At 42.5% G+C, this 24,908-nt stretch overlaps 3 non-coding genes across 3 annotated transcripts; all 3 read right to left on the bottom strand.

The window, feature by feature from the left end:
• Positions 1 to 9,715: 9,715 nt before the first annotated feature.
• Positions 9,716 to 9,787, bottom strand: TRNAD-GUC (transfer RNA aspartic acid (anticodon GUC)). Its single transcript has one exon. It is a non-coding gene; the product is annotated as a tRNA-Asp (tRNA).
• A 907-nt stretch (positions 9,788 to 10,694) lies between these two features.
• On the bottom strand, positions 10,695 to 10,768 carry TRNAN-GUU (transfer RNA asparagine (anticodon GUU)). Its single transcript has one exon. It is a non-coding gene; the product is annotated as a tRNA-Asn (tRNA).
• Positions 10,769 to 18,411: 7,643 nt separating this feature from the next.
• TRNAN-GUU (transfer RNA asparagine (anticodon GUU)) lies at positions 18,412 to 18,485 on the bottom strand. Its single transcript has one exon. It is a non-coding gene; the product is annotated as a tRNA-Asn (tRNA).
• Between the last annotated feature and the right edge of the window lie 6,423 nt (positions 18,486 to 24,908).

The following is a 24,908-nucleotide window of genomic DNA, read 5'->3' as shown; positions in this document are numbered from 1 at the left end:
GCGTCATTTACAGGCTTCCAATCACCTGATTCACAAATCCTACCTCAATTCGTACCACAAATCTAACCTCTTGTCTCAAACTCGACAAATCTCACTGATAAAAGAATGGAATAATAATCCCTAGAATCCACGACGCATAATTATGCACAATACTTTAATAGTAAACAACTTCACATAACACGATCTAGTGTTTTTTAATGGATTTTCAAAAAAGATGACTGACAAATTTTACTGTTATTTATTGTCAATCAGACACAGTCTAAACGTACACATTACCCTTCGTGACAGGTATTCACCGATCTGCATTACTCAACACGACAGCGCGCTTACACCCGATTGAAACTTGGTAATCACGGATATCTTGCGCCGCCTCCATCAATTCAAATAGAAAAATGTTACGTCGGATAAAAACATTTTAACTTGACACCACAAAATACAGGCAATAACTTCACGGAAATGACGATCTACTTTGGACGTGATGTCACTTTGTAACCCTCATCATTGACTACTTACAACAAATTACACGGCACTCGTAATAATTTACTAAATTTATCCAAGTAGAAAAAGAAAGCAAATGACCTTTCGTCATATTTCTGACATTCACGAAACAAATGTGTGACCAAACTGCGTCATAAATACCCATTACACATACGTATAAGTTTAATATCAAAAACCAAGATATAATAGGCGGTAAGATGACATTCCACCTACCTTAACTGCACGTCAGCTTCCATTTTTGGCTCACCAGCAATCCTCTGGCATTTATTTAGCCATTTTAATATTTCTGGCTTCACATTTGGTTTTATTCTTGTTTCTTTCCTGAAAGACAAAGCATAAAAAAGAAATGCCCTTCACTCGGTGTCTTGGCAGATCGAACGCGAATGATTGTATTTGTTGCCCGCACACGAAATACTTTTCTTGACAACACAATAATTATATTTTCACCAATATTACTTCGGTATCTTTGCATCAGATTAATTCTGTGATAAAAAATCTACCTCCACTCGACGATCGATTGACTCAACAGTATAACCCTCTCCGGCGAGCTTCAATGATACAGTGTAGGGTGATTTCAATATGGCGTCCCCTTATATTTATAGATTCTGTTCTCCCCTCTCAGGCATTTTCTCTTGCCGCCAAGAAAATTTGCGTACTTTTCCGACTTTGTGGAAATGTATTTTAAACAGTTTTTGCTGTGACCAAGTACTTGCTAACTTGCTAGTGACATTGTTTATGAACATTTAAAAACATCTCATACCAAAATAACTGGTTAATTGACCTCATTTGATAGGCACTATATTCTGACGACTTGGCGTGGGTAAAATAGACACGCGCGTCCTTCATAAATAATCCACGGAAACGGCTTAGCAATCTCAAATCTGTCTTACTAAAGACCAATTGTCTTACAGATAACTACAGGACATTCATTATACTACGTTCATTGCTAATTCCTTTACTTAAACATACTTATTTATCCAAAACTTTCTTCTGTATCCATCCACCTTCGACACGTGCGGATGACGTCACATAGCGTGGCAAAGAAAGCAGCCATCTTCCTGCCTCGTGTCGCCTCTGCGATATAAATATATATTCAAGCTTCTCATTACGATTGACATGGGGCCTCATGTGGTAACTATAAGACTGAAAATTCTTGGGACACGAAGGTCATGGGTTCAGTATAGGTACTTTAAAGCAGAAATAGGTTCCAAGAAGGACATTCCAGGAATTATTAATGAACAAGGGGAGTGTGTATGTGAAGACCTACAAAAGGCAGAATTATTCAGTCAGCAGTATGTAAAGATTGTTGGTTACAAGGATAATGTCCAGATACAGGAGGCTACTAATGCTAAAGAAGTATTCAAATTTACATATGATAACAATGACATTTACAATAAGATACAAAGGCTGAAAACTAGAAAACCAGCTGGAATTGATAAGATTTCTGGGGATATACTAAGGACAATGTGTTGGGGTATACTACCATATCTGAAGTACTTACTTGGTTATAGTTTGCATGAAGGAGCTATACCAAATGAATGGAGAGTTGCTATAATAGCCGCTGTGTATAAAAGAAAGGGTGATAGACATAAAGCTGAAAATTACAGGCCAGTAAGTTGGACTTGCATCGCATGTAGGCTTTGGGAAAACATTCTTTTTGATTATATTAGATATGTTTTCGAAATTAATAACTGGTTCGATAGAAGGCAGTTCGGGTTTAGGAAAGGTTATTCCACTGAAGCTCAACTTGTAGGATTCGAGCAAGATATAGCAGATATCTTGGTTCAGGAGGTCAGATGACCTCTCTAAAACGTTTGGTAGGGTGGATCATGGGAGAGTACTGGAAAAAATGTGTGCAATGGGCTAGAGAAAAGAGTAACTGAATGGGTCGCTATATTTCTAGAAAATAGATCTCAGAGAATTAGAGTAGGCGAAGCTTTATCTGACCCTCTAATAATTAAGAGGGAAATTCCTGAAGGCAGTATTATTGGACCTTTATATTTTCTTATACACCGGGTGGTTCACCAGCCCCTTATTTTTTCGGAGTTAGGTAACCCAACTAACGCGTATATCATAGTCATCTGAAAAATATTAGTACCTCCTTTTTTATGGCCTTAGTACAACCATACCATTTATATAACGCTCGCGGATATGGTAGAAATCATTAACGGCAGTGTTATTTGTATTACGTCAATTCTAATGATTGTGTAAAACGATGACAGCTGCGAATAACACTAACTTACGTTCGGACGGAAAGTGTCTACTAGGACTACAATGTGCTAATGATGTAGGGCAGCTCGCGGTAGTTGGCGTGGCTATATCACGCTTTACTGTTGTTGCATCAGCCAAGCTGTGTGATAGTAGGCTCGATTAACAGGCTGGTACATGTTTTTTTTTCGATTAACGCCGTTTACAGTGACTGTAATATGGCCCCGTATTATCCTGTTCCAAAGAGTGAATTTTTATTTGGCTCTGACAAGGAACGTTTTATCCGATGTTACATATAGAGGTCAGACTGCGGCATGATGATCTGCAGGTAGGAAGTGGAGTGCCGTGCATATTCCAAGTAACAAGTGTTCGAAATATTGACCAATTTACAGTGTTTTCTTAACTTTCTCCCATTTCGAAGCACGTGGCATACATTTTAATTCAAACGTACTTTCTCCATAGATTAGCAACAGTCCAACGTACTCTTCATGGGAATACATCATGAGGAAATGATAAGTGCTATGATGTGACCTGGTAGGTGTAGATTATTATTTGCGTGCGTTGGACTTGGAAGATTGTGGATTTGAATCCCATGATGTACATCTTGAAACTGATTTTTCTCGGTTTCCCATTTTCATTACCAGGCAAATGCCGAGAATTTACTTTTGTAAAAGACTGATTTCCTTCCCAATACTTCCTCCACCAATCCTTAGGAGAAAGGCGCCAAATCAGAGGGCAAGCGTTAGCAAAAGATTATTGATTATTATTGTATCCCCGCTAAAATGGAGCACCTCTATCGTTCGAAAAATTGACCGATTATAGATTCGAACCACTACGCCGCCGATGCACACACACGTTTTACGCCAGCCCTTGACCGATTCAGCCACGAAGTCAACGCACGTACGCACATGACGCCTGCTATGACCGTTTCACCTCGAAAGTTAATAATCCTGTCAAAGTATTCAATGATGACTTTTCAGTGTTCATTTAACTTCTTTACGTTACAGAGCACGTGGCATATCCTATTAATTATATCGTATTAAGGGAACCTGTGTTGTTTTAAGGCGCAAATAAACCACATGTATGCAGAAGGGTCCTTAGTATTTGGCGCGGAATTGTGTATAGTAGTCTTCCCTTTGCTTGGTCTATGGATCAACTTACAGTGATGACACACAGGTAGGGTAGAGCCTTCATCATCATCATCATCATCTCTTTACCCTCCAGGTTCGGCTTTTCCCTCGGACTCAGCGAGGGATCCCACCTCTACCGCCTCAAGGGCAGTGTCCTGGAGCTTCAGACTCTTGGTCGGGCATACAACTGGGGAGAATGACCAGTACCTCGTCCAGGCGGCCTCACCTGCTATGCTGAACAGGGGCCTTGTGGAGGGATGGGAAGATTGGAAGGTATAGGGAAGGAAGAGGGAAGGAAGCGGCCGTGGCCTTAAGTTAGGTACCATCCCGGCATTCGCCTGGAGGAGAAGTCGGAAACCACGGAAAACCACTTCCAGGATGGCTGAGGTGGGAATCGAACCCACCTCTACTCAATTGACCTCCCGAGGCTGAGTGGACCCCGTTCCAGCCCTCGTATCACTTTTCAAATTTCGTGGCAGAGCCGGGAATCGAACCCGGACCTCCGGGGGTGGCAGCTAATCACACTAACCACTACACCACAGAGACGGACAGGGTAGAGCATTATTGACCATAAGGAGAAATTCCAAGTTATTTGGTGTTCTTGAAACTAAATTACAATGATCTTTAAGTTATACGCGTTATTTGGGTTGCCTATCTGAGAGAAAAATAAGGGGCTATTGAACCACCCGGTGTAGAAATGATGGGAGTAAAGAAGTGGAATCAGAGATAAGGCTTTTTGCAGATGATGTTATTCTGTTTAGAGTATTCAATTGTACCGTACCCAGGGGTAAATACCCTCTAGGACGATGCCTCCATTCCTGTATGAACATCCGACTAACTCAGGGTTGGGCAGAGTGTGGGTTGGTTGTCGATTTGGTCAGGATAAAAAGTCGAAGTTCTACTCTAAATAGCAATCAATGACAGGAAATGGAGGTATAACACGAATGAGAAACAATCATAGGGGGTAAGATGGATTTATTAATAAATATCCCCGATCAAGTCACATGAAAATAATTAAATCAAAAAAATAATAATAATTTGTAGAAAAATGAACTCAAAGTATAGAAATAAATCGAAATTAAAAATCGTTAATTAAATGATTATACAAATTTGACATTAAAAAAACAAGTTCAACAAAGAACATTTATATAAATCAAGACTGAATTTCTTCTTATAGTCCAATGTTTATGTTGTATGGCAACAAGTGTACGCAAACACAGCCATGTGGTATTTCCGTATGGAGTTTCACACTATCGTATCCCAACGATACGGTTTCAAAGTTAAGTTACTCCCGAGAGTCGTCAAACTATTTCCATAAAATAAAAGTTACATTATAAGAAAATTTACGATGGAAAGAAAAATAATTAAGACGCACCGGACGCTATGTAAGTTATACAAAATACTAGGGGCAAATCCTACACTATATTTACAGCAATTCAAATAATCAAACTAAACATATATATACATCGGATATCGAATAAAGTCTTAAGTGCTACACTGCTTCTAATGTGAATCCCGGTTCACTACAAAAGATCTAGACAGAACTAGATAAACCAACAATACTTCAGCACTCGGGCTGTTCCCTTTAAAAGCAACGAGACAAGGTATACAATCATAAATAATAATGTAAAACCATCCTGTAAGGGAAAAACATATAAATAATCCTTGATATCATGAAGAAAGCAATGGGCAACATTGCCTCCTTCTGCTGCGTTTGAGCGCTCAACAGCGCGGTCATCCGTCATGTACTTCCAGGTAGATTACGAGCTGTAAAGAAATGTTGAACTCCTCTATGCTAAAGATTGGATTTTGTCTCCCGAGGCCGCCGCAAGGAAATACTGTCTCTTTCACACATACCGATAACACAGGCCAGGAATCAGCTTGCCATGAGATAACGCCCATCATCAACTACACGGAAACTCCCATATATTCATTCCTTCTTGGCATGCTTGGGCCATTTAACAACATCAGACTCAATAGTCTGGAATTAACACTGTCCATTCTGATCACAATATACACTCAGAAGACACTAGGCAGGCACACACATCTGCACAATACTCTTTATCTTGTCAGGCATACCATCAGCCTGCACCAATACATTATAATTCAGCATGCAATTATTATCTCATTATTCCTCATGAATCCTACTGGCCTTTCCACATAATGAGACGCAGTTCAAGTCCTTGGCAGACCATCAGGCAAACAGAATCCAACTTAACTTCAAAGATCTTAATTTAACAACGACGTTCTGCCGCTCCTTCTGGCAGCTTCTGTAAAACCATGCATCATGCAAAATAGCTATACCTGTCTCTCTGAATAACCCAAAATAAAATGAATTGATACGTGTTTGACGTAATATAAAAATGAACCTGTCGATCTAGCCCTTCTAGCCTATATTTAAGGAAAACTCGGAATATCCTACGCTAAGTACTATATTTACAACAATAACTGATCCTATCAATCCCTCATTTTCCCAAACATCTACTCATAAAGCAAAATGAAAATAAAATAAACATGCATTATTCTCGTATCCGAATCTATCATAGAAACAAAGTTAAACAAACACATGCCGTCAGGCTTACTTTGAATGAAAATTAAAATTCTATCTACACTGCCCTAGTACCTTAACATAACTTACATATCATGCCGTAAATAATACGTGCGTCTTACTTTACATGACTCTCGGGAAACCAGGATAGCAGCTTACATCCCCACTGCTTTATGGGTCTACTCCATGTTAATCACAGCATTAACATGTGGGAATGCACTTCCTTCCTCTACAGGCGTATCCATCATCTTGCTGGAAAATAATTCACTGGAACACAGAAGACTATTATTGATAATCTCTTCGCTGCTTAATGCTGCGAGCCGCAATACCCTTTCTTTCACCAGATCAGCTAACACACTGATTCACATATATATAACACACTTCACTTAAAGGGTAAAAATACAGTTTAAAAAGCAGCCCACGGTTCGGTACGGAAGTTCCACGCGAATACGCGCCCGTCGCGAAATAGTGAAACAATAGCACGTTTCCAATACACTTGTTACTCAGCGGTCACTAAACACCGTCTTTATAAATTGAAAGTAAACTCTGCCAAAATTATACTATTTCATTTACTCAAGTACAGTAAATATTGCGACTGCACAATTTACAGTATCAATGATAACCAGTTACTATTACTGGAATAACACCAGTCACAGAGCTAATGCATCCGCACTGTTCAAATCTTTACCACAGAGATACAGAGTTGGTACATCCGTACTGCTCAAATTTCAACTACGGAATGACGCTCTCCAGAGCTAGGGTTACTGAGGAGGCTTCGGTGACGCCAATAATGTTGGGGTTCCCGGGTGTCTGAACCAACCACCAATCAGAGAGTTCGTCATGTATGATGACATAATACTTATTGTAATATATTTACAAAACACAGTTCAAACACTAGCAAATCTCTTCCACCAATTTTTATAACACATTTCCAAATATATCTGACTTCAGAAACTGTGGAAAACCGATCTCTTACAGAAACTGACTTTATCCACAGAGCACGTTGGTCATCCTGGAATTAATATTTGGCGCGGTGTAGCCTCCAGGTTTGCCAAATCCCTAAGTTCCCATTGGCTGAAATATCTTGCTTGGTCAGCATCTAATACACGTGTCGATCTTTGCCAACGCTTGGGTACGCTATCTTTTCTCACGGTCATACGGAAATATGAAGCAACATCCAGCGAACCACTGTCTTGCTCAACATCCGGTATCAACTATCTTAGGATACGATGCTTTCACATGTTAGACTGTAACTTTTCTGAATAAATTTTACATATTGGTCAAATAATATTCCAATTATTATTATGGGCCGGTAGGATACGGCTCACAATAAGTTACAAGATTGTGAGCAACTGCAAAATGACCTTGATAATGTTCTGAGATGGACAGCCGGAAATGGTATGATGATAAACGGGGATAAAAGTTAGGTTGTTAGTTTCACAAATAAGAAAAGTCCTCTCAGTTTTAATAACTGCGTTGAAGTTGTGAAAGTTCCTTATGAGGATCGCTGTAAGTACCTAGGTGTTAATATAAGGAAATATCTCCAATGGGGTAATCACATACATGGGACTGTAAATAAAGGGTACAGATATCTGCACATGGTTATGAGGGTGTTTAGGGGTTGTAGTAAGGATGTAAAGGAGAGGGCATGTAAGTCTCTTGTAAGACCACAACTAATGTATGGTTCCAGTGTACCGAGCTCGATAGCTGCAGTCGCTTAAGTGCGGCCAGTATCCAGTAATCTGAAGATAGTGGGTTCGAACCCGACTGTCGGCATCCCTGAAGATGGTTTTCCGTGGTTTCCCATTTTCACACCAGGAAAATGCTGGGGCTGTACCTTAATTAAGGCCACGGCCGCTTCCTTCCCAATCCTAGGCCTTTCCTATCCCATCGTCGCCACAAGACCTCTCTTTCTCGGTGCGACGTAAAACAAATAGCAAAATAGTTTCCAGTGTATGGGATCCTCACCAGGATTACTTGATTCGAGAACTGGATAAAATCCAGGGAAAAGCAGCTCGATTTGTTCTGGGTGATTTCCGACAAAAGATTAGCTTTACAAAAATGTTGCAGAAGTTGGGCTAGGAAGACTTGGGAGAGAGAGGACGAGCTGATCTTCTAAGTGGTATGTTCCGAGCTGTCAGCGGAGAAATGGCGTGGAATGACATTAGTAGACGAATAAGTTTGAGTGGTGTCGTTAACAGTAGGAAAATATAAAGTCGGAATTCAAGAGGACAACTGGGGCAAACAATTGTTTATAGAAAGGTGAGTTAGGGATTGGAATAACTTACCAAGGGAGACGTTCAATAAATTTCCAATTTCTTAGAAATCGTTTACGAAAAGGCTAGGAGAACAACAGATATGGAATCTGTAATTTATCTTGGTTATGGGATCGGGTGTTTATGCTGTACCTAACATTCCTGAAACTCGTACACCGAACACCGCATTGTTCTCCATCACATTAACTCACAGTGTCCTGTGCACGGTAGCGCCGTCCACACTTTCAAGTGCTGCACAAAGCTAGTTACACGAAATAGTTATTAAATAAATTAAGTATTCTTTCTTTCTTTCTTTCTTTCTTTCTTTCTGAATCAATTTACCGTTCAGGGCTGGTATTTCCCACCACTACCGCATCAAGGCCAGTGCTCTGGAACGTGAGATTTTGGGTCTGGGGATACAACTGGGGGGATAACCAGTACAACGTCCAGGCGGCCTCACATGATATGCTGAAAAGGGGCATTGTGGGGGGATCGGAAGAATGGAAGGAATATACAAGGAAGAGGAAAGGAAGCGGCCGTGGCTTTAAGTTAGGTACCATCCCGGCATTTGCCTGGAGGAGAAGTGGGAAACCACGGAAAACCACTTTGAGGAAGGCTGATGTGGGAATCGAACCCACCTCTACTCAATTGACCTCCCGAGGCTGAGTGGACCCCATTCCAGCCCTCGTACCACTTTTCAAATTTCGTGGCTGAGCCGGGAATCGAAGCTGGGTCTCCGAGGGTGGCAGCTAATCACGCTAACCACTACAACACAGAGGTGGACGCACTACTAGTATTAAATAAATAAGAAACTGAAGTACTCAAATATAAAGCATGTAGTTGTAGACCTGTTCACAAAGACTGTTTTCTTGCCTCTCCTATAAAAGTAGGTTTTAAGACCTGTGTCACTTTTCACGAGCATTACAGATGTACATCAAAAGGCCCTTTAATACATACAACTTCTTTAGAGAATATTATATCTTAGTGGGAATATGTTAAGCGATTGCGTTTTGTATGACGTGGAATTAATTACTTCATGTCTACAATTAACTCTTTCCCTCGCGGGAAAAAACTACCTCCCCGGCGGGGAATCGAACCCCGGTCTCCCGCGTGACAGGCGGGGATACTGACCACTATACTACCGAGGACACAGCCACCGGAACTGCTATGAAAATATCTTAAGACAGTTTATCGCGACCTTGAGGCAAAAGATAAAACACGTAAATACATCAGCAGAGCAGTAAGAAGTCTGCTTAACAAATCACTTAACAGAAATACTTCAATTTGCCAGCAACGCGTACTCACACTCTTGTGTTCCCCTAATATAATTGAAACGTGTTGGCATTCGCTTTCTCTTCAGTCGACAATATAGTATTTATATCATCTTCGTCTTCTTCTTCTTCTTCCTCTTCTTCTTAATCTGCTTACCCTCCAGAGTCGGTTTTTCCCTCGGACTCAGCGAGGGATCCCACCTCTATCGCCTCAAGGGCAGTCTCCTGGAGCTTGAGACTTTGGGTCGGGGTTTTATACAACCCGGAAGGAGGACCAGTACCTCGCCCAGGTGGCCTCACCTGCTATGCTGAACAGGGGTCTTGTGGGGGGGGGGGGGATTGGATGATTGGAAAGGATAGGCAAGGGAGAGGGAAGGAAGCGGCCGTGGCCTTAAGTTAGGTACCATCCGGTCATTTGCCTGGAGGAGAAGTGGGAAACCACGGAAAACCACCTCGAGGATATCTGAGGAGGGAATCGAGTGAATCAATCCCCCTCTATTCATTTGACCTACCGAAGCTGAGTGGACACCGTTCCAGCCCTCGTACCACTTTTCAAATTTTGTGGCAGAGCCGGGAATTGAACCCGGGCCTCCGGGGATGGTAGCTAATCACATTTACCACTACACCACAGAGGCGGACTGTGACTTACTCTCTTCATAAAACATGGAAATTCTTAAATGTGATTCAGAACGTAGGCCGCACATGATTTAAACTGGTTTTTATTTAGACCATACAAAGGTCTTCACTTCATGCAGGGATAGTATTAAACAGCTTAAAACATAAACGCCCCCGGGTGGGCTCGAACCACCAACCTTTCGGTTAACAGCCGAACGCGCTAGCCGATTGCGCCACGGAGGCTTAGTTTGATCCGTTCTGATAAGAAGCTGATAAAATAGTAGAGTCATACAATTTGTACTCTGAATAAGTGTTGTTGATGTCTAAAGGCGACGATGGAATAGGAAAGGGCTATGAGTGGGGAAGGAAGCGATCGTGGTGTGAAAATGATGTAAGGGGAAACGCCGGGCTCATTGGCTAGCTTTCTGACGCCAACTTCGCAGGTTCGATCCTGACTCAGTCCGGTGGCATTTGAAAGAGTCCGAATACGTCAGCCTTTTGTCGGTAGATTTACTGGCGCGTAAAAGAACTCCTGCGGGACTAAATTTCGGCATCTCGGCGTATCCGCAAAACTCTAAAAGAAAGTAGTTAGTGAGACGTAAAGTAAATATCATTTAAGAACGGGGCAAACCTCAGAAAACCATCTTCAGAGCTGTCTCCCGAATACTGGATGCTGAATTCTCAGCAAGCAAAGTTACAGGTTTTATATAACTATCTTGGAGTTGAAATAAAATTACGTCTGGAAAACGGCCTTATCATATAGCCAACACTATAACAGGAAAAATATCCCACCAGCACTGAGCAAATACCCATTTTGACAATACATCTCCATGTCAAACTGTATTTAAGAAACTAGTGGACAGGTTGTTCTTAGCATAAACAACTCAGGCCTTCCCTCCTGTCTTTCTAGCATTCTATTCAGTTTTGTTTATTGCATATTTATTCTTCTTCAGTAGAAAGTTGAATGAGTTATTCTTCCCTTCCTTCCGGGATTTATCTGAGATGATAAGCCACGGGACCTATGGTACAAACCTCGGGAACATGCAGTTCTAACCTGTCTTCAATGCATTGAGCAGAATTTTATCGCATCCATGGAGGTAAGATTAAGGTTAATCGAAACCATCCGTACAGTACCCACTAAACACATGAAAACCGGGCAAATTGGCCGTGCAGTTAGGAGCGCGCAGCTGTGAGCTCGCATCCGGGAGATAGTGGGTTCGAATCCCACTGTCCGCAGCCCTGAAGATGGTTTTCCGTGGTTTCCCAATGTCACACCAGGAAAATGCTGGGGCTGTACCTTAATTAAGGCCACGGCCGCTTCCTTCCCATTCCCAGGCCTTTCCTATCCCATCGTCGCCATAATACCTATCTGTGTCGGTGCGACGGTAAGCAAATAGCAAAAAAAGAAAACATATGAAACATGCTTGGTACTGTTGAATGATTACGATTAAGATATTTAGCAAACAGATTCACTCAAGGTGGAGGGCAAACTTCCCTGAACAGAATCCATACAGAACAGAAGAGCTACTAGTTGCTTTACGTCGCACCGACACCGATAGGTCTTATGGCGACGATGAGACAGGGAAGGGCTAGGAGTGGGAAGGAAGCGGCCATGGCCTTAATTAAGGTACGGCCTGATGTGAAAATAGGAAACCACGGAAAACCATCTTCAGGGCTACCGACAGTGGGGTTCAAACCTACTATCTCCGGAATACTGGATACTGGCCGCACTTAAGCGACTGAAGCTATCGAGCTCGGTCAGAACAGAAGAGGGCGGAAATTTACTTTGATACGAAAACTCCAATGAAGTTTCAGCCACAATGCTTGAAACTGAGAGATTTGTACCGCAGAGTCATCAACTCGCCCGATCGAATATTTCCTGTCGAACTGAAACATCACACTGGTATATTCAGACCTAGAAATCCTTCTTGTCTCCATACTCTCCTAACGTGCACATAACATCTTTGTTAATCTGCTTGCCCTCCAGGGTTGGCTTTTCCCTCGGACTCAGCGAGGGGTCCCACCTCTACCGCCTCAAGAGCAGTGAGACATTGGGTCGAAGGATACAACTGGGGAGGATGATCATTACCTCGCCCAGGCGCCTCACCTGCTATGCTGAACAGGAGTCTTGCGGGGGGATAGGAAGATGGGAAGGGATAAAGAAGGTAGAGGGAAGAAAGCGGCCGTGGCCTTAAGTTAGGTACCATCCCGGCATTTGCCTGGAGGAGAAGTGGGAAACCACGGAAAACCACTTCCAGGATGGCTGAGGTGGGAATCGGACCCACCTCTACTCAGTTGACCTCCCGAGGCTGAGTGGACCCCGTTCCAGCCCTCGTACCACTTTTCAAATTTCGTGACAGAGCCGGGAATCGAACCCGGACCTCCGGGGGTGGCAGCTAATCACGCTAACCACTACACCACAGAGGCGGACATCAGATTTACTCTCGCTTTTTATATTCAAGATTCCGTGATGTGGAATGGGTGGTCTGTTATCAGGCATGTTTGAATATAAGGTAGCAGAGATAGAGTATTGCTTCACATAACAGATTCCCTTTCTTGGTCTACAGTTTACCGTTTAACGAACAAACGGTAAATGTCACGCCCTGACCAACAATAATCCAATTAATTCCAAACATGCAATTGTACAGACTGTACATAAGCCTTCAGCAAACTTAACACATCCTTTGAAATTTAGTAAAATGTCTCAAGTTCCTTGAGGATACATGGCGGAAACCAAAACAAGAATAAGAACAACAAAACGGCAACAACGTTAGGAACAACATAGAGTAAAGAGTTACAGGAACGTATTTTATCAAGCCAAGTAATATAGTACTAAATACGCTGGAACCCACACTATCAACGTTTGTCCAAGTTTGAATCCATGTATATTTTTTATAGTTTTTCATTGTACTTGTTGAATATATTTTTTCAATATTGGAGCTATGTACATTTTAACGTAAACTCCCAAAACGACTGTGTTTTATCTGGGACTTTTATGTATCACTGTTTTTGTCGTATGTCTTTCTTCTTTGTTCCTTTACTGATGATGACCTCTAAGCCAGGTCGAAACATATCCGAGGTATTTTAAACAACTATGTAACTTTTAAACAGACCACTTAATAAATGACATAAATGTATTGAATAGGTGGACCTAATACAATTGAATTCTTTTATAATTTCGTCTTAGATAACTATATTCTAAGTAACATCCGTGCATGGGCACCTCATCGACACACTAAAATTTTAACAATTTGATGAATACTAATATATAAAATCATGAATAATATATAAATAAAAATATATAAATAAATGACATTACTCAAAAACTTCATAAAATACTTGAAATAAATTAAATTAATAAAAATATTTAATCGAAATGTCCGTAGTATGGGCGCCAGAGTTCACCAGAATGGATCGCTCGAATTTTGATAGAGCAGGATAATTCTTTATATCCCAGGGCGTGTACATAATGCTGCGTACTGGTACATCTGCTTCAGGCCTTACCTAACCTTCTGATAACGACTAAATAGGTAGGAACTGCACCTAGGTTCATCAATAACTCCATTGATTCTAAAATATCTAACTATATTCTTAACAAAATCCGTGCTTGAGCACCTCATCAACACACAAAATTATACATATAATACACACACAAAAGATTGCTGGAAGACTCCATATTTACAACAACAACAATAATGAAAACAGTGGGAAAACGAAAGCGAGAACTAAGCTACCATTTGTAGATAGTCCGATGAACAATGTACATATATGTAGGTAAATACCCTTCATTGTCTCTGTATCGATACGACTTGTCGATTCTCATAATCGGCAGTTATAACATCACATAGATACTGTACCACGTAATACTGTGTTCACAGACTTTAAACACTTGTAAAGATATATACATTTGAGTAACACACGCTTGTCGATCCTGAACATAAATTATGGAAAGTCTGAGATAGCTTTCACCAACATATAATGCCAGACCTCCACAAGTACTACAATACTTAATGCGTAAACACTCCACAATTTGTCGATCAGTCACTTTCCACGAACATAACAAGACTACGTTCCACGAACGTTTGAAGTCCAGTTCATTGTAGCCGTGTCACTCGAATACCATATATCCAGCACTACTTCCTTCTCTACAGTGTGTCAGTTGTGGTTTTTTCCTCTGTGATGTCCAAGTTTATATAAACATCCGCTTCTCCCTTCCTCTCAGATGATACGCCGAGATAGATCCTCGCCAGCCAATCATGGTAGCTCCGCTTGTCAAGACCATGCCCTGAACTTTTCCTTGGTCCTAAGTTATAAACAAACTCTCGGGTGTTTCATATGAGTCATAGAACTTTCCTAGTACAACAACCAGCTCAACTCATCAGACTGGGATGCCCGCATGAGTCATACAAATTGCCAGAGTCCAATATAGCAATATCTCCCAGCTTACAAATATAAATGACAAAATATACAAATGAAATACTTATAATAATAATAATAATAATAATAATAATAATAATAATAATAATAATAATAATAATAATAAATCGAATACTGTCAATAATATCTCACACTTCTACATATAGTGCGAGGGTGTGATATATGTACTATCACAAAAATATACATAAAATACACTCACAAAATACTGCTGGAAGACTCCATATTTACAACAACAACAGTGAGAAACCAAAAGCGAGGACCAAGCTACCATTTGCAGTCAGCCCGGTGAAAGTTCATTACAAAGCATATTTACGTAGATAAGTACCCTTCATTGTCTCTGTATGTCAACGCAGCTTGCAAACACCGAGCTCGATAGCTGCAGTCGCTTAAGTGCGGCTAGTATCCAGTAATAGGGAGATAGTGGGTTCGAGCCCCACTGTCGGTAACCCTGAAGATGGTTTTTCCATGGTTTCCCATTTTCACACCAGGCAAATACTGGGACTGTACCTTAATTAAGGGCACGGCCGCTTCCTTCCACTTCCTAGGCCTTTCCTATCCCATCGTCGCCATAAGACTTATATGTCTCGGTGCGACGTAAAGCAAAAAAAAAAAAAAGCAACTTGCGTACACTCATTGTTATATCACACAGATACTGTACCTTTATATACTTTGTTCACTGACTCTAACACTCGGTTTAAAGATACATTCACTTGACCAACACATGCTTGCCGTTCCAAAATATAAATTCTGAAAAGTCTGAGATGCATTACCCCATAGCTTTCAACAACATACAATACAACTGATACAATACCAAGTGCCTAAGCACTCCACAGTTGTAGCTTAGTACCGCACTTCACATTCCACAAACATTATAAAACCACGTTCCACCAAACTTACATCTCATTTTCATACCAAAGTTTGAAGTCCTACTTCTTCTCCGCCGTTTTCTTACATACCAAAATAGACCTCAGCTTCCCTCTAATCTTTCATGATACGTCTAGATTGATGTTGAAGATCCAATCACGAGTGGAAGATCCTCTTGTTATTCCAAGACCACACCCCGAACCACTTCCGAATCCCAAGACAATAACAGCATCAACGGACTCTGGGCTGTCCACATGATTCATACAAAGTATCCGAGTTTGAAAATAGCACTGTTTTCCCATCCGTTTATACAAAATAAAATTACTCATATCACATATGGAGATCTTCCAGCTTAAGATATAAAGAATACATATACAAATTAAATAATAATAATAAATAATACAAATAATGACAATAATATCTCCTCCTTCTGAATACAGAACTTTTATAAATCGTTGCTTGAGGTATCTTATGAGAATACGGTGGCCAAAGATCATCTCAAACAAAGACCTTCGGGAGGCCATAAGTCAAAGTACCGCATAGCAGTAGATAATGATAAGAAAATGGAGATGGATTGGTCACACCATGAGAAGACCACAAGAAGGTATCACAAGGCAGGCATTGAGCTGGAATCCACAAGGTAGTGACAAGCAAGGCAGACCGAGGATTACTTGGAAGAGAACCATAGACACGGAGACAGCTGGAGTCAACAAGACACGAAGAGAGATAAAATCATTCATGGCATATAGAACAAGCTGGAGAAATTTTGTTGAGGCCCTATGTTTCACCTAGGAATTAAAGGATATATGTCAAGTATCTTAATACTGCTTTAATTTACGAAACAAAATTTTCTGCAGCTTGTATAAAGGGGTGTTTTAATACTCTTACGTGCTCAGGCGACCGCCAGCCGTTCAGAAGTCCACTTAGGCTTTTTCTGGAAGGGATGAGTAAGTCAGGACGGAGACCTCCCAGCAGATCCGAAGACATGCCGCACCCTCGCCTTCTATAGCACTTTCCTCTGGTTTCCTCGAGGGCCTTCGTGAAGACGAAACGAGACTATAACTTCTCAACCGAACATCCAAGACTCCAGCATCACCAGAGATGTAAGTCCGCCAAGTAGGAGTTGTTGCTGTGTTGGAATGTCCAGTGTGTGGTGGATATTCAACAAGAGGCAGTGTGAGGTTTGGAATTGGATAGTAGTAGTGTTGGATGTCACTGGAGTAGTGTGGTAGCTGTTGAGTGGCCAGTGTGTGTGCGGAGCAGCCACATTGAATTGACTGTACTGACTGTGTGAGTCGTCGGATTTATCCGGAGTCGAAACAAGTGAAAAGTGGTCGTGTGCTGTGATGGTCAGAAGCCGTATGTTCGAATCTGACTGCATGCAACTGCTGTGTGAAGTGACGGAGCGTGCGGAGTCATGTGAGGGCTGAGCTGTCAATGAGGATTATCACCGTCTCAGCTAATACCTGCTGTGAGGAGGACAGCCACTAATTAGGAGCTGTTGATGTATATGTGTGTACTGATTGGGCCATCCTACATTAAATTGGATCGATAAAAGGAACAGTATCTGCCTCTATGGTGTAATGGTTAGTGTGATTAGCTGCCACCCCCAGAGGCCCGGGTTCGAGCCCTGGCTTTGCCATGGAATTTGAAACATGGTACAAGGACTGTAACGGGGTCCACTCAGCCTCGGGGAATCATCCGAGTAGAGGGGGTTCGATTACCATCTCAACCATCCTCGAAGTGGTTTTCCATGATTTTTCACTTCTCCAGGCAAATTTCGGAGTGGTACCGAACTTAAGGCCACGGCCGCTTCTTTCCCTCTTCCTAGCCTATCCCTTACATTCTTCCCATCCCCTACAAGGTACTTCTTCAGCATAGCAGGTGAGACCATCTGGTCCTCTTCCGGGACACTTCCCTTGAGGTGGTAGAGGTGGGATCCCTCGCTTAGTCCGGGGGAAAAAACCAGCGCTGCACGGTAAATTGATGTAATAACAATAATAATACTAATTCTAATAATAATAAAACAGAGAGTGTTTTAATCGTGATAATGAAAATGAAAACCTACAACCTGTTTTCCAGTCAGTGACCGAGTCAGGGATGGAATGAATGAAGCCCCATCTTGCGGCGAGGATAGGAACTGTGCCGGCTGCCGAACCCTGTCACACCCTGGGGCAATGATTAATGACTGACAGATGAAATGAAATGATAGTGGAGAGTGTTGCTGGAATTAAAGATGACAGGAAAAACCGCAGTACCCTGAGAAAAACCTGTACCGCCTCCGCTTTGTCCAGCACAAATCTCACATGGAGTGACCGGGATTTGAACCACGGAACCCAGCGGTGAGAGGCCGACGCACTGCCGCCTGAGCCACGGAGGCTATTTTCGTGGTGATATGTTTGTTATATTCAATTGTACGAGATGTCTTACCCAGTAAAATAATGATTGTATCTAGAACTGCATATTTATACCTCTTCGTGAATTCAAAATGTAAACTGATTGGTTATTATTTAGATGCTGCAAACAATAGAGCAATTTTAATTTATTGGTAGGAAAATAGCAGCCACTACAAAAAAAAGTGTTAACGCCCCCGGGTGGGCTCGAAGCACCAACCTTTCGGTTAACAGCCGAACGCGCTAGCCGATTGCGCCACGGAGGCGTCTACTGCAAGCCTCCGACAAGATCTCTAACAATCATAGTCATACATTTAGCTTAACTGATGTCCAGAATTCAAACACGACTACTGTTTAATGGTGGTGATACAACTTCCTAGTCCGCCTCTGTGGTGTAGTGGTTAGTGTGATTGGCTGCCACCCCCGGCTCTGCCACGAAATTTGAAAAGTGGTACGAGGGCCGGAACGGGGCACACTCAGCTTTGGGAGGTCAACTGAGTAGAGGTGGGTTCGATTCCCACCTCAGCCATCCTGGAAGTGGTTTTCCGTGGTTTCGCACTTCTCCTCCAGGCAAATGTCGGGTTGGTACCTAACTTAAGGCCACGGCCGCTTCCTTCCCTCTTCCTTGTCTATTCCTTCCAATCTTCCCATCCACCCCACAGGGCCCCTTTAGTATAGCAGGTGAGGCCGCCTAGGCGAGGTACTGGTCATCCTCCCCAGTTGTATCCTCCGACCCAGAGTCTAAAGTTCCAGGACACTGCCCTTGAGTCGGTGGAGGTGTGATCCCTCTCTGAGTCCGAGGGAAAAACCGAACCTGGAGAGTCAACAGATAAAGAAGAAGAAGATAAACTTCCTAAGCTTTACAAGCCCAGGAAACTTATTTTTCTAAGTTCCCTGTTGTACATCCCTGCGGTATAGTGGTTGTTATGATTAGCTACCAAACCCGCAGGACCGCATTCGATTCGCCACGAAATCTGAAAAGTGGTACGAGGACTGGAACGGGGTCCATTCAACCTCGAGAGGTCAACTGAGTAGACTGGCTTCGATTTCCACCTCGGCCATTCTCCCGGATGGTACCTAACTTAACGCCACGGCCGCTTCTTTCCCTCTTCCTAGCCTATCTCTTCCGATCTTCCAATCACCCGCAAGGCCCCTGCTCAGCATAGCAGGTGAGACCACCTGGACTGGGCGAGGTACTGGTCATCTTCCCCAACTCCATTCCCAGCCCAAAGTCTCACGCTCCAGGACACTGCCCTTGAACGGTGGAGGTGGGATCCCCGAGTCGGAGAGAAGAACCAGCCGGAAGATTAAACAGATTAAGAAAGAAAGAAAGACAATATTTCGTCCATACGCATTGCATTAGTTGGATACTATTGAATGCAATGAATAATTCAGTCCAGAAAGATCCAATTATTTAAAAGTATCGACATACTCGATCATGGGTACGTTCCATGAGCTTTTTATTATACACTAACTTAGCAAATGTCAAGGGATTGTCACCTAATAGCGTGTGGGGCCTCCTCTGGTCCTGCGAACTGCAGTGAGACGCCGTGGAAGTGTGTCGACAAGTCCCTGGTAGTCCTCTGGACGCAGCTGACGCCAAATCGTTTGCAGAGCGGCCACCAATGCTGGTCTGTTCGTGGGTGCAGGATCCATGGCACGGAGCCTGCGTTCCAGGACATCCCAGATATGCTCGATAGGGTTCATATCGGGGCTCCTGGGTGACCATGGCAGTCGTTGGACCTCCGCTGCATGTTCCTGGAACCATTCCCGGGTGACGTAGGAGCGATGTAGCGGCGCATTATCATCTTGAAACACCGCAGAACCGCCTGGGCGCTGGAAGGCAAAAAAAGGGTGGAGATGGTATCCGAGGAGCTCAACATACCGCGTACTTCAAAGTCTCTTCCAGAACAACTAGGGGGCCCATTGTGCGCAGACAACACACCTGCGCATCAGTGCTCCGCTATCCCATGACATTTGCTCAGCCAGTGTACATTTCCTTGCGTTTTTCCACAACTTTCTGATGGTGGAAATAGCGCCTTTGAATCGACACTCCTCAATTACTTTACAGAAAACCAGCCTTAAGGAAATCACTGACACATTTTCGGATGGAGCTGGAATAATACAAACATTTGTAAAATAATACCTAATTTTCTGCAGGGTTCCCCATTTTCACACCAGGCAATTGCTGGGGCTGTACCTTAATAAAGGCCACGGCCGCTTCCTTCCAACTCCTAGGCCTTTCCTATCCCATCGTCGCCATAAGACCTATCTGTGTCGGTGCGACGTAAAGCCGCTAGCAAAAACAAAATTGTGTAGTATTTTTAAGTGTAAAGTTGGCATTAAGTGGGCATCAGCACTACGTGGTCCTAGGCCTAAGCATGATTCCTTCAAACTTGTAAAATATTTTTCTTCGGATAATTTATATTTTGTTTTGACTTTCAGTATTTCAAATAATTTACCATTTACAATAAAAATAAAGGGGCTGCCTGGCCGAGGCGGTAAAGGCGTGCTCGGTCCGCCCGGAAGGACGTGGGTTCGAATCCCTGTCAGGAAGTCGTAAAATTTAAGAAACGAAATTTCCACTTCCGGAGGTGCATTTGGCCTGCAGGTTCACTCAGCCTACAGGTTAATTCCTGGGGGCAAAGGCGGCCGGGCGTAGAGCAAACCACCTACCCCATAACGTGCCGAGGTTAACGATGGTGGAAGCCTTTACCTTCCACTCCCCCAAGGGCCTTCATGGCCTGTACGGAGGTGACTTTGCTTTGCTTTGCTTTGCTTTGCTTTGCAATAAAAATAAAGTGATTCTTTCTCTTTCTTCCTTCCTTCCTTTCTTTATTAATCCGTTTACAGTTCAGGGTTTGTTTTTCCGCCCGCCTCAAGGGCAGTGTCCTGGGGCGTGAGAATTCGGTCAGGGATACAACTAAGGTATAGGACTAGTACTTCGCCGAGGCGGCCTCAGCTGCTATGCTGAACAGGGTCCTTGGGAGGGATGGCAAGATCGGAAGGGATAGGCTAGAAGAGGGAAGAAAGCGGCTGTGGCGTTAAGTAGGTACCATCCCGGCATTTGCTTGCAGAAGAAGTGGAAAACCACGCTAAACCACTTCGAGGATGGCTGAGTTCGGAATCGAACCCAGTCTACTCAGTTGACCTCCCGAGGCTGAGTGGACCCCGTTCCAGCCCTCGTACCATTTTTCAAATTTCATGGCAGAGCCGGGAATCGAACCTGGGCCTCCGGGGGCGGCAGCTAATCACACCACAGAGGCGGATATAAAATAATTGGTTCTTAAAATTCTCATCGCTAAGGCGCGACCTCGTTCGGGTAAATAAATCTTTGCATTAACTGAAAAGACGCCCTACAGGAACAATTGAAGGAAGACATCTGTTTAATTTTAAGAACCAGAATTCGGGAGATAGTGGGTTCGAGCCCAACTGTCGGCAACCCTGAAGATGGTTTTCCGTGGTTTTCCATTTTCACACCAGCCAAATGCTTTGGATGTACCTTAATTAACGCCACGGCCGCTTACTTCCAACTCCTAGTCATTTCCAGTCCCATTATTGCCGTAAGGCCTATCTGTGTCGGTGCGGCGCAAGTTGTAAAATAATAATAATAATTTGTCACGACCGCGTGTCGCACCGCGCCCCTTTCATGTCTTAGTGTCCAGCGAACGTACTAGAGAGAGTCTCGAATCCGTGACCTCCGAGAATAGAGATAGGGAGTATTAGTCCAGAGGTTAAATGAATGTATAACAGTGACAGGAGGTTACAGTGCTTGGGATGTTTGAGTGATAATTTTATTAAGTGAATATTCGAAGTATTCAAGGCATAAGATTTCATCGCAGTTTAACATAAAGCAAGTTTAGCTCAACGCAAAGCCAGTGCATGTGTAATGTTGTGAAATAGCCGACAACACGACGGCGGCGTCATTGTAAAACAGAAGCGCAATAGGAAGCCCTGAGGGTATTTCGAGAAGCCAGTGGAAGAAAATGTCGCGTAGGTTTGCGGAGATATTTTGATGCGTTAGGAAGATATTGTGTTCGAGTATATTCTATTGTAACGGATCAAACGCCCGATATAGATAATTAAAACCAATTGCAAGCTGGGCGCCAGACTTCGAAATTAAATTGAATTTGAAACCGAATTTAGATATAAAAAGTAACAAACATAATTTAATGAGACTATCCCGGTATGAGGATACTGACCATTAAATACCATAAGGAAAAACAAAGGGAACCTACTAAAAAGTCAAATTATCTAACGATGTAAAAAGCAAAAAGTTTTATTCTAAAATATATGAAATTGCGTAAAAACGAGTTTTTTTTTATCAAAATTAAAAATTACTGACTGAGATTACAATTCAATACTACACTCGTGGACTTGCGATAACAGGGCTAACTCATGCTCACCGTAGGTTGATCTTTTCGTAGTCTGCTTCCGTGGTTGATCGTTGTCGTCCCTCTTCCAACAGCATCATCCTTGTCATCTGCTTCATGGAATGGATTCCACCCTGAATCTATCACTCCCTATTTTGCTGAGTACCAAAACCATAGTACCAGCCTTACAATATGAAATTCCACATCGGAATTAACTGAATAGAGAGAATGGAAAACATCCAGTCCTTCTATATTATTTGAACTTGTCTTTCTAAATAATCTGAGTAAGTCTCACAGAGCCGATAAGAAATGGTGAGTATAAGCACATCGTAAGCGATGCACCCAAATAGCAGAGTCGGATGCAGAATACAGAATGAAGAGGAATGATCTTCACCACGCCGTGTAGATCTATATAAATCCTCTTCAGATTCCCACTTCCTCCCTTGGTGTCACATGACATCTCGTTCCAATGAGAGCCGATATACGTCACTACCCTCTCGATATATAGATGAAGTGTCTGTCCTTGACAGAAAAAGCCCCCCTGATAGGACCACGTGATATGGGGTAATTTAGCGTCGCAACAACGAAATTAGGTAGCTTCCTCTTGCTGTTGCGTACGTTTCCAAGAACCATCCAAAATTAAACTTCCTGGACTATTGCGAAACACCAAGTAGCCTGTTAGCGCAAGACCTGTTTTGACATTAGCACGGAATATTCTAATATATTACAATTAAAAATTATATCTCGTTCTTACGTACAATTACATAAATGATGATGATGGACGTTAATAATGAATAAAATTACATATGATACATGATACATATATATATAATTAATTCGGGTGGGCAATCAAATTATGTAAATGTCGTGGTTACCACGATTATTACAGTATGACACTCCCCATCAGTTAGTGGGAGGAACACGTGAGCTAATCAGACTTTAACACAACAGATCTCTGGGAAAGGGGTGATGTTCTAGAAACCTCGAACTGGGAATATAGGCGGAGGTCTCGAGAGACCTGGGGGAGAAGCTTTGCAGAATCTGTGAGAGACGGGTGTGTGGCAGTGAGCCGCAGAATACAGTAAGTTGTATGTGGCCGAGCGAATCAGTCCAGAAATTCCGAAGGATGCGCAAAGCAAGGAGAGACTATAGTCGACTCAGATTAACAAATAGTAGCGAAGGGAGATTGGAGGTGCCAAGTTTGAGTTCTGAGTTTGCACCTTCCTTCAACTAAGCATCGCGACGCGCAAGATGATTACGGCGTCACGAAGAGAGAAGTATCAAGAGAGGAGACGGAAGAAGCCCTCGAACACAAGGTAAGTACTCACCAAGTATTACAAAGCTTAGCATTACTGAAGTGAAGAGTGTAGAAAGAAATTGGGAAGACAAGGACTTGAAAAGAGTCTACCTTAAACCAAGAGTTGTATATATTTGTCAAAAGATCAAGTCTTTTGTAGAGTTTGTGTATTTGTACTGTGTGTTAAATTTTAGAATAAAACAGGTGAAGGGAGTTGTGTGTGACGGAGAGTTAGTCTTGTCATTACTTAGAGTAAGCTCCCGAAATGTCCGAACCCAAGTCCTCAGCCTGTCCAATCGTTAGGACCACGACAAATTTAAGAAAATCGTTCGGATAAGAGTGATGTCTTTGGAAGTACTAGACAGGTAAAAAAGCACTGGTGAAGCTACTGGTTTTCCTGTAGTAGAACTAAAAAAGTTATCTTCATTTTAATTTTAGAAGTGAAGCTTCCACGGTGTGAAGAATTATTTAATTTCTTTTCCGGGTTGAACCGTGTTGTACTTGTACGCATATCACGTACAGTTTGCCGACGTTTCGAATACATTGCAGTATTCATTGTCAAGGCGACTGAAATACCCCTACTCGATCCGAGGTAATCAGTCTCCCAGGCAGAATTACACTACTAGGGTGGCCTTGATCTTGGCCTTTTATATATATCCTAGGATATAAAAGGCCAAGATCAAGGCCACCCTAGTAGTGTAATTCTGCCTGGGAGACTGATTACCTCGGATCGAGTAGGGGTATTTCAGTCGCCTTGACAATGAATACTGCAATGTATTCGAAACGTCGGCAAACTGTACGTGATATGCGTACAAGTACAACACGGTTCAACCCGGAAAAGAAATTAAATTCATTTTAATTTATTCGTTTACCCAGTTTCTGCTTCCGTGCGATGTTTATCAATTACTAGAATGTAATGATTGCAACTTCATTTCAAGGAGTAAATTCTTTCTTTTTATCTTTCCTTCTTAATGAGTTTACCCTCCAGGGTTGGTTTTCCCCTCGGACACAGCGAGGGA

This window comes from Anabrus simplex, chromosome 5 (assembly GCF_040414725.1).
Source record: "Anabrus simplex isolate iqAnaSimp1 chromosome 5, ASM4041472v1, whole genome shotgun sequence".
Lineage (NCBI taxonomy): Eukaryota > Metazoa > Arthropoda > Insecta > Orthoptera > Tettigoniidae > Anabrus > Anabrus simplex.
This window is presented reverse-complemented; position numbering and strand designations above follow the sequence as displayed.